The sequence below is a fragment of the Mirounga angustirostris genome, unplaced genomic scaffold (assembly GCF_029215605.1).
Source record: "Mirounga angustirostris isolate CCGP_5_RB_7025 unplaced genomic scaffold, mMirAng1.0.hap1 SCAF_3, whole genome shotgun sequence".
Taxonomy (NCBI): Eukaryota; Metazoa; Chordata; class Mammalia; order Carnivora; family Phocidae; genus Mirounga; species Mirounga angustirostris.
Genome location: NW_026991711.1, coordinates 119,885,402 through 119,899,225, shown reverse-complemented (window position 1 = coordinate 119,899,225; position 13,824 = coordinate 119,885,402). Strand labels below are relative to the sequence as shown.

At 36.7% G+C, this 13,824-nt stretch overlaps 1 protein-coding gene and 1 pseudogene across 1 annotated transcript in view; one reads left to right on the top strand and one right to left on the bottom strand.

Moving 5' to 3' along the window:
- The window catches only part of GALNT13 (polypeptide N-acetylgalactosaminyltransferase 13), a 544,730-nt gene that overhangs the window by 476,694 nt on the left and 54,212 nt on the right, over positions 1-13,824 (bottom strand). The gene's annotated exons all lie outside the window — the stretch shown is intronic.
- LOC123838476 (60 kDa heat shock protein, mitochondrial-like) lies at positions 7,142-9,041 on the top strand (annotated as a pseudogene).

The following is a 13,824-nucleotide window of genomic DNA, read 5'->3' as shown; positions in this document are numbered from 1 at the left end:
CTTACACCTAAAGGAGCTGGAAAAAGAACAGCAAACAAAGCCAAAATCTAGTAGAAGGGAAATAATGAAGATTAGAGAAGAAATAAATAATATAGAAATCAAAAAAGCAGTAAAACAGATGAATGAAACTAGGAGCTGCTTTTTTGAAAGAATTAACAAAACTGATAAACCTCTACCCAGAGTTACCAAAAAGAAAAGAGAAAGGACCCAAATAAATAAAATCACAAATGAAAGAAGAGAGATCACAAACAACACCATAGAAATACAAACAATTATAAAAGAATATTATGAGCAATTATATGCCAACAAATTGGGCAATCTGGAAGAAATGGATAAATACCTAGAAACATATAAACTACCAAAACTGAAACAGTAAGAAATAGAAAATTTGAACAGACCCCATGACCAGTAAAGAAATTGAGTCAGTAATCAAAAATCTCCCAACAAACAAGAGTCCAGGGCCAGGGCCAGATGGCTTCCCAAGGGAATTCTACCAGATATTTAAGGAAGAATTAATTCCTATTCTTCTGAAGCTATTGCAAAAAAATAGAAATGAAAGGAAAACTAATTCACTCTATGAGGCCTTGATCCCAAAAAGACAAAGACCCCACTAAAAAGGAGCATTACAGACCAGCATCCCTGATGAACACGGATACAAAAATTCTCAACAAGATATTAGCAAATTGAATCCAACAGTACATTGAAAGGATTATTCACCATGATCAAGTGGGATTTATTCCTGGGCTGCAGGGTGGTTCAATATCCACAAATCAATCAACATGATACACCACATTAATGAAAGAAAGGATAAGAACCATATGATCCTCTCAATAGATGCAGAAAAAGCATTTGACAAAACACAGAATCCTTTCTTGATAAAAAAAACCCTCAAGAAAATAGGGATAGAAGAAATATACCTCAACATCGTAAAGGCCTATATGAAAGATCCACAGCGAATATCATCCTTAATGGGGAAAATATGAGAGCTTTTCCTCTATGGTCAGGAACAAGACAGGGATGTCCACTCTCATCACTGTTGTTCAACTCAGTACTAGAAGTCCTAGTCTCAGCAATCAGAAAACAAAAAGAAATAAAAGGCACGCAAATCTGGAAGGAAGAAGTCAAACTTTCATGCTTCACAGATGACATGATGTCCTATGTAGAAAAGAGAAAGGATCCAAATTTTGAGTAGAGAAAAATTGCTAGAACTGATACATGAATTTAGCAAAGTTGCAAGATATAAAATCAATGTACAGAAATCTGTTGCACTTCTATACACCAATAATGAAGCAGCAGAAAGAGAAATCAAGGAATTGATCCCATGTACAATTGCCCCAAAAAACATAAGATACCTAGGAATAAACCTAACCAAAGAGGTAAAAGATCTGTATGCTGAAAGTTATAGAACACTTACGAAAGAAATTGAAAAAGACACAAAGAAATGGAAAAACATTTCATGCTCATGGATTAGAAAAACAGATATATCTAAAATGTCTACACTACCCAAAGCAATCTACACATTCAATACAATCATGATCAAAATAACACCAGCAGTTTTCACAGAACTAGAACAAACAATCCTAAAACTTGTATGGAACCATAAAAGAACCTGAATAGCCAAAGTAGTTGAAAAAGAAAAGAAAAGCAGGAGTCATCATGATCCCAGACTTCAGACTGTATTACAAAGCTGTAATCATCAAGAGAGTATGGTACTGGCACAAAAACAGTCACATAGATCAATGGAACAGAATAGAGAAACCAGAAATGGACCCATAACTATATGGTCAACTAATCTTTGACAAAGCAGGAAAGAATATCCAATGGAAAAAAGGCAGTCTCTTCAACAAATGGTGTTGGGAAAACTGAACAGCCACATGCAAAAGCATGAAACTAGACCACTTTCTTATACCATACACAAAAATAAATTCAAAATGGATGAAAGACCTAAATGTGAAACAGAAAACCATCAAAATCCTAGTGGAGAAAGCAAGCAGCAACCTCTTTGACCTTAGCCGTAGCAACTTCTTACTAGACACATCACCAGAGGCAAGGGAAACAAAACCAAAAATGAACTATTGGGACCTCATCAAGATAAAAGGCTTCCGCACAGTGAAGAAAACAATCAACAGAACTAAAACTCAACCGACAGAATGGAAGAAGATATTTGCAAATGACATATCAGCTAAAGGGCTAGTATCCAGAATCTATAAGGAACTCATCAAAATCAACACCCCCAAAATAAATAATCCCGTTAAGAAATGGACAGAAGACATGAGCACACATTTCTCCAAAGAAGACATACAAATAGCTAACAGACAATATAAAAAAATGCTCAACATTACTCATGATCATGGAAATACAAATTAAAACCAGGATGAGATACCACCTTACACCTGTCAGAATGGCTATAATTAACAACTCATGAAAAAACAGATGTTGGTTGAGGATGCAGAGAAAAGGGAACCCTCTTACATTGCTGGCAGGAATGCAAACTGGTGTAGCCACTCTGGAATACAATATGGAGGTTCCTCAAAAAGTTAAAAATTGAACTACCCTAGGACCCAGCAACTACACTACTAGGTATTTATCCAAAGGATACAAAAATGCTGATTCAAAGGGGCATATGCACCCCAATGTTTATAGCAGCACTATCAATGATAGCCAAATTATGGAAGGGGCCCAAATGTCCATCGACTGATGAAGAGATAAAGAAGTGGTACACACACACACACACACACACACACAATGGAATATTAGCCATCAAAAAGAATGAAATCTTGCCATTTGCAACAACATGGATAGAACTAGAGTATATTATGCTAAGTGAAATAAGTCAGTCAGAGAAAGATAAATATCATATGATTTCACTCATATGTGGAATTTAAGAAACAAAACAGATGAACATAGGGGAAGGGAAGGAAAAATAAAGTAAGACAAAAACAGAGAGGGAGGCAAACCACAAGAGACTCTTAACTATAGAGAACAAACTGAGGGTTGCTGGAGGGGAGGTGGTTGGGGGGATGGGCTAGATATGTGATGGGTATTAAAGAGGGCACTTGTTGGGATGAGCACTGGGTGTTATAGGTAGATGATAAATCACTAAATTCTACTCCTGAAACCAATACTATACTATATGTTAACTAACTTGAATTTAAATTTTAAAAAACAAATAAGTAAAAAATAAAAACCCCATATTAAAGGCTTTATACATGGAAATGGTATGAGGGCATTATTTATTTAAAAGAGTTCAAAATAGATACATAACTAATTGATAGCATATTATGCTGCTATTAGAAATTTATGCAATTTTGTAGTAACATGAAAAAAGCTTATAAGATACTATAAAATTCAACAAACATACACAGTTGTTTATACACTATAATCACAACTATTGCTTTACTTATTTTTATAAAAGTACTAGAAAGAATAGGTGGGAATGTGTGGGGTTTTTTGTTTTTCAATTCTTCCTATTATTTTTTCTAATTTTCAAATTATCCAGAAATAGCATATATTATCTGAATTATGAGAAATATATGTTTTATTTGAAAGCAAGTAAGAAAAGCACCATGTAATGGTGATAAAGAATAAAATCCTTAGTTATGTGACACTTGTGCACGTGCATATGTGAGTACATGGGCACACACACAGTTATGATGAAGTGTAACAAATAGTATCAGACTCAAAGGATTGTCAAAAGTTGTTCACAAAACAGAGTAAATGAGAATGAAAAGGAGGGCAGACCTTATCGTTAAAATAATGGCTGATTTATGGGGCACCTGGGTATCTCAGTTGGTTACATATCTGACTCTTTTTTTTTTTTTAAGATTTTATTTATTTATTCATGAGAGACAGAGACAGAGAGAGAGAGGCAGAGGGAGAAGCAGGCTCCCAAGGAGCAGGAAGCCCGATGCGGGACTCGATCCCAGGACCCTGAGATCATGACCTGAGCCTAAGGCAGACACTTAACCATCTGAGCCACCCAGGCGCCCACATGTCTGACTCTTGATTTCATCTCAGGTCATGATCTGAGGATCTTGGGATTGAGCCCCATGTGGGGGTGGGGCATGCTCAGTGGGGACTCTGTTTGAGATTCTCTCTCTCCTCTCCCTCTGCCCTTCCCCACCCTCTCCTAAAATAAACGAATAAATTTTTTAGTTAATTAAAAATTTAAAAATACAATAAAGTCTGATATACTCGTTTCCAAAAGTCTCCAGTGTTACAGAATCTATGTGACTTTGGAAAGATAATAGTTTACACCCATGTCAAATTCTATTAAAACTCTACATTCTTTTCAAGAAATTGGCTAACTTTCCAAACCTGGAGTCTCATGCAAGATTCAGGAGCTATCTTTTCTGGTTGCATTTGTGGTTTTTGTTCCAAATAAATACCTTCCCAAAACCATCAGGACCAGTATTTAAAAGCAGTCATTGAAATTAGGGAAGACTACTTCACTTCCTATCACTGTCACTGTTGCAGCCTACATTTCATCAAATCCAATTCAGTTTTTACAGAAGAAACAACACGAATGAACTGTACATGTCACTTACGTAAAGAAATTTTAATATATTAAAGACATACCTACTTGAACCCCAAAAGGTTCTTCCTTTCTATATGATTTAGATTAAAATGGCATACTAAATGAAGTACCTGAGAACTACAGTGATTGCTGCTACAGAAGAACATGGTCTCCTATCAATAGTATACTGTAATCTGAAAAAATCATTATTGAGTTAATAACAAAAAGAATTAGATTCGAAAATCAAATTACTATGAGCAAAAACAACCTCCCTGTTAAAAGAAGGCACCCTATTATTTGTTTTTATTCAGACAAAAGAAAAATTTAAAAAGAAGATGTAGTGTATAAGAAATATAATCTATCCTATAGTCTGTTTTTAAAGGTCTAATCTAAAAATGCTATTTTAAATCACCTTAATTCTCATTTTAATGCAATAATTAAATAATATTATGTCTCTGGGTCACGAAAAATTGTATGTCCATTTATCACTTGTGCCATTCATTGCCAATTAAATCAACTTCTGGATACAATTTTTCTTTCACTATTATTTACCAGAAATGAGCTATGGGGAATATGGTGGTAGGCTGGGGAACAGAGTGGGGCAGGACAGAAATGACTATCACCATACTCAATTTTACCTCAATTGTTAGGTTTCTTTTCTAGAAGTGAGATCTTTATAGTTTACATTAGAGCAGTGAGAAACAAATTATTAATAGACAGTTTTTCTTATTACAGTTCATTTTTGAGTCAAGGTTCAAATTCCAAAAGCAAAAACTCATAAATTTTCTGCAAAGCTTTTATAGTTTTATACGTCAAATAGCAAAAGTATAAAGCTTCAAGATCAATAACATCTGATTTGTCCAAGGAAAGGCTCCACTATATGCGGCTAAATTGTTACAATGTTTTCTTTTGATTTTGATAAGCATAGTTAAATACATTCTAACCACTGATTGATATCCAAACAAATCAGTAAGTATACTCCATTCCAAAATCTCTTATCTATTAATTTCAGTGGAATAAAACAGTGCACAAACTGAGAAAGAAAATGCTGGTATGATTCCTCTCCTGCAAAAAACCATAATTAGTATAAAAATTCTCAGATTTCCCACATCCATTCAGCTCCACCCCAGCAGAAGAGCAATCAACATTTTATTTTTCTTTTTGCTTCACATTTCTGGCAGATACCTACAAAGGCAGCAATCTGAGTCAATGAAACCTATAGTGATGCACTGGATATTTTTCTTTATGCCATTTTTAATTCCTGGTTATTCTCTGTCTTCTCATTTTATGAAATTATATTTCTCTTTGATCATACTTAAGTCATGTTTCTCTTCATCACATTTTTTTTTATATTCCTTCTTCATTTATCTCATTTCCTCTCTATATTCTCCCTATTTTCACTTATAAAAGTCACTAGCCAGGATTTTTCTTTTCAATTTGCAATTGGCTCTGTAGGATATATTTGTCAGTTGTCTCTCCCATTCTTTCCCCAACTTCCCTGTATTTTCTTTCTCTTCTTTGGAGCAACATCATATCTCCTGGCCATCCCAATATTCCTCCATTATCTCCACCTACCATTTTACAGAAGCTCCTTTTCTCTTAACCCAAACCTGAATGCACATTCTTTTTTTCTTTTCTTTTCTTTTTTTTTTTTTTTTTGAGAGAGAGAGCGTGCGAATGCGAACAGGGGGAGGGACAGATAGAGGGAGAGAGAAAATCCTCAAGCAGACTCCCCACTGAGCACAGAACCTGCCACAGGGATTAATCCCAGGACCCCTGATCCCATCACCTGAGCCGAAATCAAGAATCGGACATCTAACCAACTGAGCCACCCAGATGCTCCCTGAATGCATATTCTAAGTTCTCTCTTCATGCCAAACCAAAATGATAATTGTTGACACCTAAGAAAGACTGTGCTTATAGTCATATGCCAGTTCTGAGATATTGAAGGGAATAAATAATAGCAAAGGTATCACAACAATAAATGTTTGTATCAAAGAGCCAGAAATATAAAAAGTGTTGCGTTGTTGTTGTTGTTGTTGTTGTTTTTCTAAAAACCCACCACTATATAGTACAGTTAGGGGTATTACACAGACTTTGATTCAAGTCCCACCTCTACCACCCTTTCATTTGGAGATATTGGAGAGATTAATTTCCCTGCTAAACTCAGTTGTTCTCATGTTTACAAAGTGGCAATGAGAGCAATACCTACTTGTGAGGTCATGGTAAAGATTATATATATAAAATGAGAATCATAAGAACTGGCACATAGTAACTAACCAATACATATTAGCCATTGCTATCACTGTGATCAATAGTATGATGAGCAAAATAATTTAATACAACTTGAAAAGAGAAAAACGTTTAAGAGTCATTCATATATAAGCTATTTATTTCACTCATTGGACAAATTGAAGTGCCTAAATGCTCTTAGCCCTGTGCTAGATGGTTGGGACAACTTACTTCACTGAGCTTATAATACAGCAATCCCAGATAAAATCAAAGACCTGTTGAAGATTAAGATTTCTGGGGCCAACATCACCGTTAAGAGTACTGATTATATGCCTTCACTTGCTTCTGACGGCCTGCCTCGCTGCCCGCACACTCTGCCATCATTCCACAGAAATGCTTCAATTACCAGCAGTCCTTTGCCAAATTAGGCCAGTGTCCAGGGCACTGGCTCCTCATCTCACCTGGGCCTATGCCAAAGATGTAAAATTTGGTATAGATGCCCAAGCCTTAATGCTTCAAGGCATAGACCATTTAGCCAATGCTGTAGCCATTACTATGGGGCCAAAGGGAAGAACAGTGATTACTTAACAGAGTTGGGGAAATTCCAGAGTAACAAAAGATGGTGTGATCATTGCAAAGTCCATTGACTTACAAGATAAATATAAAAATACTGGCGCTAAACTTGTTCAAGATGTTGCCAATAACACAAATGAAGAGGCTGGGGATGGCACCACGACTGCTACTGCCCTGGAACACTCTGTTGCCAAGGAAGGCTTTGAGAAGATTAGCAAAGGGGCTAATCCTGTGGAAATTGGGAGAGGTGTAATGCTAGCTGTTGATGCTGTAATTGCTGAACTTAGGAAGCAGTCTAAATCTGTGACAACCCCTGAAGACATTGCTCAGGTTGCCATGATTTCTGCAAATGGAGACAAAGAAATCTGCAACATTATCTCTGATGCAATGAAAATGCTTGGGAGAAAGGATATCATCACAGTAAAGGATGGAAAAACACTAAATGATGAATTAGAAATTATTGAAGATATGAAGTCTGATCGAGGCTGTATTTCTCCATACCTTATTAATACATCAAAAGCTCAGAAATGTGGGGGTGCCTGGGTGGCTCAGTCGGTTAAGCTTTGGACTCTTGATTATGGCTCAGGTCATGATCTCAGGGTGGTGGGATCGAGCACCGTGTTGGGCTCTGTGCTCAGCGGGGAGTCTGTTTTTCTCCATCTCTCTCTCACTCTCCCTCTGCCCCTCCCTCTGCTTGTGCACACATGCTCTCTCTCTAAAGTAAAACTTAAAAAAAAAGAGGTCAGAAATGTGAATTCCAAGATGCGTATGTTCTACCGAGTGAAAAGAAAATTCCTAGTGTCCAGTCCATTGTACCTGCTCTTGAAACTTTCAATGCTCATCATAAACCCTTGGTCATAATTGCTGAAGATACTGATGGAGAAGCTCTGAGTACAGTGGTTTATATAGGCTAAAAGTTGGTTTTCAGGTTGTAGCAGTCAAAGCTCCAGGTTTTGGTGACAGTAGAAAGAACCAACTTAAAGATGTGGCTATTGCTACTGATGGTACAATGTTCGCAGAAGAAGGATTGACTCTAAATCTTAAAGATGTTTAGCCTCACAACTTAGGAAAAGTTGGAGAGGTCACTGTGACCAAAAATGATGCCATGCTTTTAAAGGAAAAGATGACAAAGCCCAAACTGAAAAATGTATTCAGGAAATCATTGAGCAGTTAGATATTTCAACCAGTGAATATGAAAAGGAAAGGCTGAATGAACATGTGGCAAACTCTGAGATGGAGTAGCTGTGCTGAAAGTTGGTTAGACAAGTGATAATAAAGTGAATGAAAAGAAAGACAGAGTTTCAGGTGCCCTCAGTGTTCTGAGAGGGGCTTGTACCCTGCTTTCCAGCCTTGGATTCAATAACTCCAGCTAATGAAGATCAAAAACTTGCTATAGAAATTGTTAAGAGGACACTCAAAATTCCTTCAATAACCATTGAGAAGAATTCCAGTGTTGAAAGAGCATTGACAGTTGAGAAAATTATGCAAAGTTAGTTGGTTATGACACTATGCTTGGAGATTTTGTGAATATGGTGGAAAAGTGAATCACTAATCCAACTAAGATTATAAGAACTGCTTTATTGAATGCAGCTGGAGGGGCCGCTCTGTTAACTACAGCTAATTACACTTGTAATTCACTGGAATTCCTAAAGAAAAAAAGGACCTTGGAACGGATGCAATGGGTAGAATAGGAGGTGGTATGGGAGGTGGCACATTCTAGTTCTAGAATAGTGCTTCACCATTATTAATGAGCTGTGAGAGGAAGATCAAGGCAGAGCTCCTCAACAATAACTTCAGAGAAGTCAGCTGAAGAAAATGACTGAAGAAAAGGCTGGCCAGGCGCCTGGGTGGCTTAGTCGGTTAAGTGGCCAACTCTGGATTGCGGCTCAGGTCATGATCTCAGGGTCATGAGATCAAGCCCCGTGATTGGCTCCATGCTCATCAGGGAGCCTGCCTGAGGATTCTCTCTCTCCCTCTGCCCCCTCCCAAGATGAATAAATAAATGTTTAAAAAAAAAAAGGCTGATATTTAAGAAAATCACTATAAGCATCCATTACTGATTTGACAACATATAATGCTTTACTGCTGTCATTGCCCATACCTACAGATCATTTACTTTGTATTTTTGAATAAAAAGACATTTGTACATTCCGGATAACTTAGCACAAGAGCCATGTACCGATGTACTACTTTCAACTTAAATCACTGAGGCATTGTAACTATTATTCTGTCAAAAATCGGGATTTTAGTGCTTGCCATAACCAGATGAAAAATTAAGAAGCAGTCTTTCTGTGGAGAGTAAGAATAATTGCATACAATGTAGAGAAATATCCAATTATGTGACAACCTGTGTGTAATAACAATTTGTTTAAAGTTAAAAAAAGAGAATTGATTTTATTGTTTTATCTTGTTCTTTATGCATTTCATCATTTTTTATATATTTTTAAAAATTAAGTTCATTACAGAAAAAATCAGAGTATTCAAAAATTTACTGGTCAACTCTGATGATTCTGAGGCTCCTGTGGGACATACAGGTGGAGCCGCCAGAAAGCAGGCGAGTATAGAACTGAATTTCAGGAGCAGTAAAGCCGAGGAAGTCAGCAAACCAGTGTTAACTAAAATCATGGAAATTGGTAAAATTTATTCAGTGAGAGTGTGAGTGTGAGAAAAAAAAAGAGGGTGCCAAAAAGAATCTTATAGAGTACCGATTTAAAGAAAGGTAAGCCCACCAATGAGATTGGCAAGGGCTATCAAGGGAAGGAAAAAATAGGAGTGCAATATTATAGATTCCAATAGAAAGAATATTGTAAAAGAGAGGACATGCTCGATGGTACAAAGTTATGCAAAGAGATCAAAGGTATATAGTCTATGTACAGCTCCAGGACTCACTTTTGTGACTTTAGAAAGAACAGTTTCAGACAAACAGAAAAGGTGAGTCAGCGTGTTGAGGTGTGAATAATGGAGGATGCAGATTTGAGACAGAGAATATAGATATTCTTGGAAACATCTAGTTGTGAGCAGAGACAAGAGTTTCTGTGCAGCTGAAAGTGGACTTGGACTATAGGGAGGATTCGTGCACAGGTCAATGTTTGTTTTTAAGGGGAAAGATCCTTTGACATGTCTAATGTCAATGGGAAGAAATCAGGAGAGAGGGAGAAGGCTGAGAATACAGAAGAGAAAGAAAATACTCAAGTCAGGGCTTTAGAACACATACAGGTGTAAGATCCAGAGCATGCATGAAGGCATTGGCTTATAAGGGGAAGAAGCATCGGAAGGGAAGAATGAAAGAAGTCGGGCAGAGTGATAAATTAGCAGGAGCTTCCTATCTCACAGGGGCTATTTTCTCTGTATGCCATCAGTTAAACAGGAAGGAAGGAAAGTAGTGTGGGGTGAGAGCACAGTACAGTAGAAAAGATTTTATAGAAAGCCATGGAGAATGGAAAATACCTTTCCAGGAAAATACATAAAAGTTGCATCTCAGAGTGGAGGGTGCAGCCAAGGTCATCATCCCAGATTCTTTCCCTGTTTGCTTGGTGCGCATCATCTCCTCTAATACCCTCCCAGAGGGGCTTACACCTGCCTCCCTCTCCCTTCCTTTTTAGCTTTACCTTCCACGAAGAGGGCTGATTCCAGGTGGTGAGTATTTTATCTTGTACTTTCCATTTTTTTTAAAGAAAGTATATCAATGTAAAAATCAGGTTATTTTAAGCATGACTGAATCACATATAGTACTGTATGATGAAAATCTCAAGGAACTTTTAGTTAACATGGTTTGAATGTGCTGAAAATGACTCGCAGAACATCCTTCCCTCCTAAAAATTAACGATGACGCAGTTTACCAAGCCTCCACACTCGTGCCTGTGGACACAATGAAGGAGGAAAACACAGTGAAGTGACTAGAAACCCAAAGAATTTTGCTCTAAGCTAGCTGCATGTTGCTAGGCAAAAAAAAAAAAATTGTTTGTGGTCATGACTAACAGGGATAAGTGTTCAAGTGGCACTCTTTATTTTTCTCTCTCCTCCCTCCCTCCCTCTCCTTCAGCTGGACCTTTCTGTTTCTAAGATACCTTCTAGTCCGAGTATCTGCTGCTCAGTTGGGTGTCTCTGATACTGACTGAGGTTGCCTGGCAACATGACCAATAGACCACTCACCAGCCTGTGTGGCAGCTCCATGTTTTGGTTCGCAGGTGGGAGATTTGGATAGAATTGCGTGAGGTTTCCACATTGCAATTCTGTTTCATTTCAGTGATCATATAATGAAGTTTATAACTTACAATATCATTATTATACTTCATTGCATTATTCAGTATCATACAGAGGTTTTTCTTTTTTGTCATAATTATTAATACTTCCAGGAAATTTTAAAAGGTTGGAATTGCCCTTCAAAATACTTCCTTCCTAAAAATAAATAAATAAATAATTTTAAAAATGAAAAAAAATACCTCATTCCTTTTTAGAAGCTCATTACCATAAAGGCAAAATTTTTTAAATATTGAAAACCATAAGATTATTGACAGGGAAGAGATATAAGGGGAACATCTTGGAGATTGGAAATGTTCCATATCTTGCTCTGCAGAGTAGTAACACAAGTACATAGCTATGTAAAAATCCATCATCTGTAGACTTAATATTAGTGCACTTTGCACACTTTAATATACATATGGCATGCTTCAAGAGTTTTAAAAAGTAGTGACAAGATGAATAAATATACACACACACATATAGAAACAGAGACTATATAAGCTTAATACATGTTAGGGAACAAAAATAATCTCTAGCCTTTTATCATAGAACACAATATCTTCTTAAAGACTAGACATTGCTGTTGTATTTAATCAGTTTAACAACAGAGACTATTTTGCCATATGGCAACCATGCTTTAACTAATAACTTGCTATTTATAGAGGAGCTTTAACTGTCAATTCAGATGGGTAAATTGAGGAGAGCAGACAGCATTAATAGCCACACACTGCAAAAGATTTGCTATTTGTTTCAGCTCACTGGATCACAAGCAGAATGCCTCAGATACAAAGATCACATCTGGAAATTTATCTCAAGGACACACTTCATGCACAAAATCACAGGCATGCCTTGCTGGTCTGGTTTCTGAAGTGCCTAAGTTTTTCTGGATGGAAAAATAGATTGGCAAAATCTAACACAAACAGAGATCCTTAGTGGTTTTATTTTACTGTATTTTATTTATAACACTATTACACAATCTCCACACCACAGAGTGAGGGCATTTTCCATTTTTTACCCATTGGACTTTCTAAAGACCTTAGCATTTGAAAAATTGTGCCGTTTTTATAAGTACTTTTACATTGTTATTTCATTTAGTCCTCATTGTGGCCTTTATATATATTGCCCATTTTATAAATGAGTAATCTAAGGCACAAAGAGTTTAAGTGACACACTTTGTCTAGGCCAGCAATCACCACAACCAGAATTTGAAGACAGTTTTTAAATACAGCACCGTGTTGTTCAATTAATATCTATCACTTCATTTCAGAACTAGCAAAACCTCACAATAAAGCCAGTTCCTGTAAAAATTCAACTTTGGTTTGATAAATTAAGTCTTTATCACTTTATTTGCTGGTTTTAGGATGTTTCTTTTGACAAGAGAATATGTCTGGGGCAAGTAAAACTGCATAGAATCATGGTGCTTTAAAGCTGTCAAATAGTGGTGGAGGTCAGCTCGTCTACCTAATTGATTTGTCTGCTGACAAAACTGAAGTCCAGAGGGTTAGAATGACTTTCACAAGTTTCATAACTTCTAATGGTAGAATTCAAACTGGAACTCATCTTATCTGTTTCTTGGCTTGGTATTACGTAAAGTGCTGCTATCATAAACCTAAATTTTGAGCAGTATTTCACTATAGTTCAAAGTATAAAAATGATATATTTAAAGGGTAGAAATTGAGACCCTCAATCCCATCTAAAAGATAAAGCTTTACCCAAGAGAAACAAATTAAATGGCCTTTCTACCTTATTAATCAGTATCAGCCTTGATAAACTCTGTCCTCCCTTAAAAAACTGAATCTAGTATAAGTTATTATATGGTGGTGACATAAAACATACCATTTATTGATCCATTCCTATGTGATAGACCATTTTTATATATTATCATATTAAATCCCCACCAAAATGTTTCAAAATCATAATTATCATGCCCCTTTTACAGCTGAGAAAGTAAAACAAGTTAGGGTAAGAACCTTGGCTCAAGGTCATGTAACTAGTAATTTGCAGAGCTGAGATCAGAACCCAGCCAGTTCTGTTTTATGATAGAATCTGTATATTTCAACCCACACCATCGTAGCTCAGAAATCACATTACCAAAATGTATTCCGCATCCTCTAATTGTAATTGAGATTTCTAACAGCCCACGCAGTACCTATCTTCCCCTTCCCTACTAAGGACATGTTCAGAGCCACTGCACGTAGAGCAAAAATACTATATGTAACAGCTTCTTTTGCAACAAACAGTAATGATGGTTAGGTAGAAAA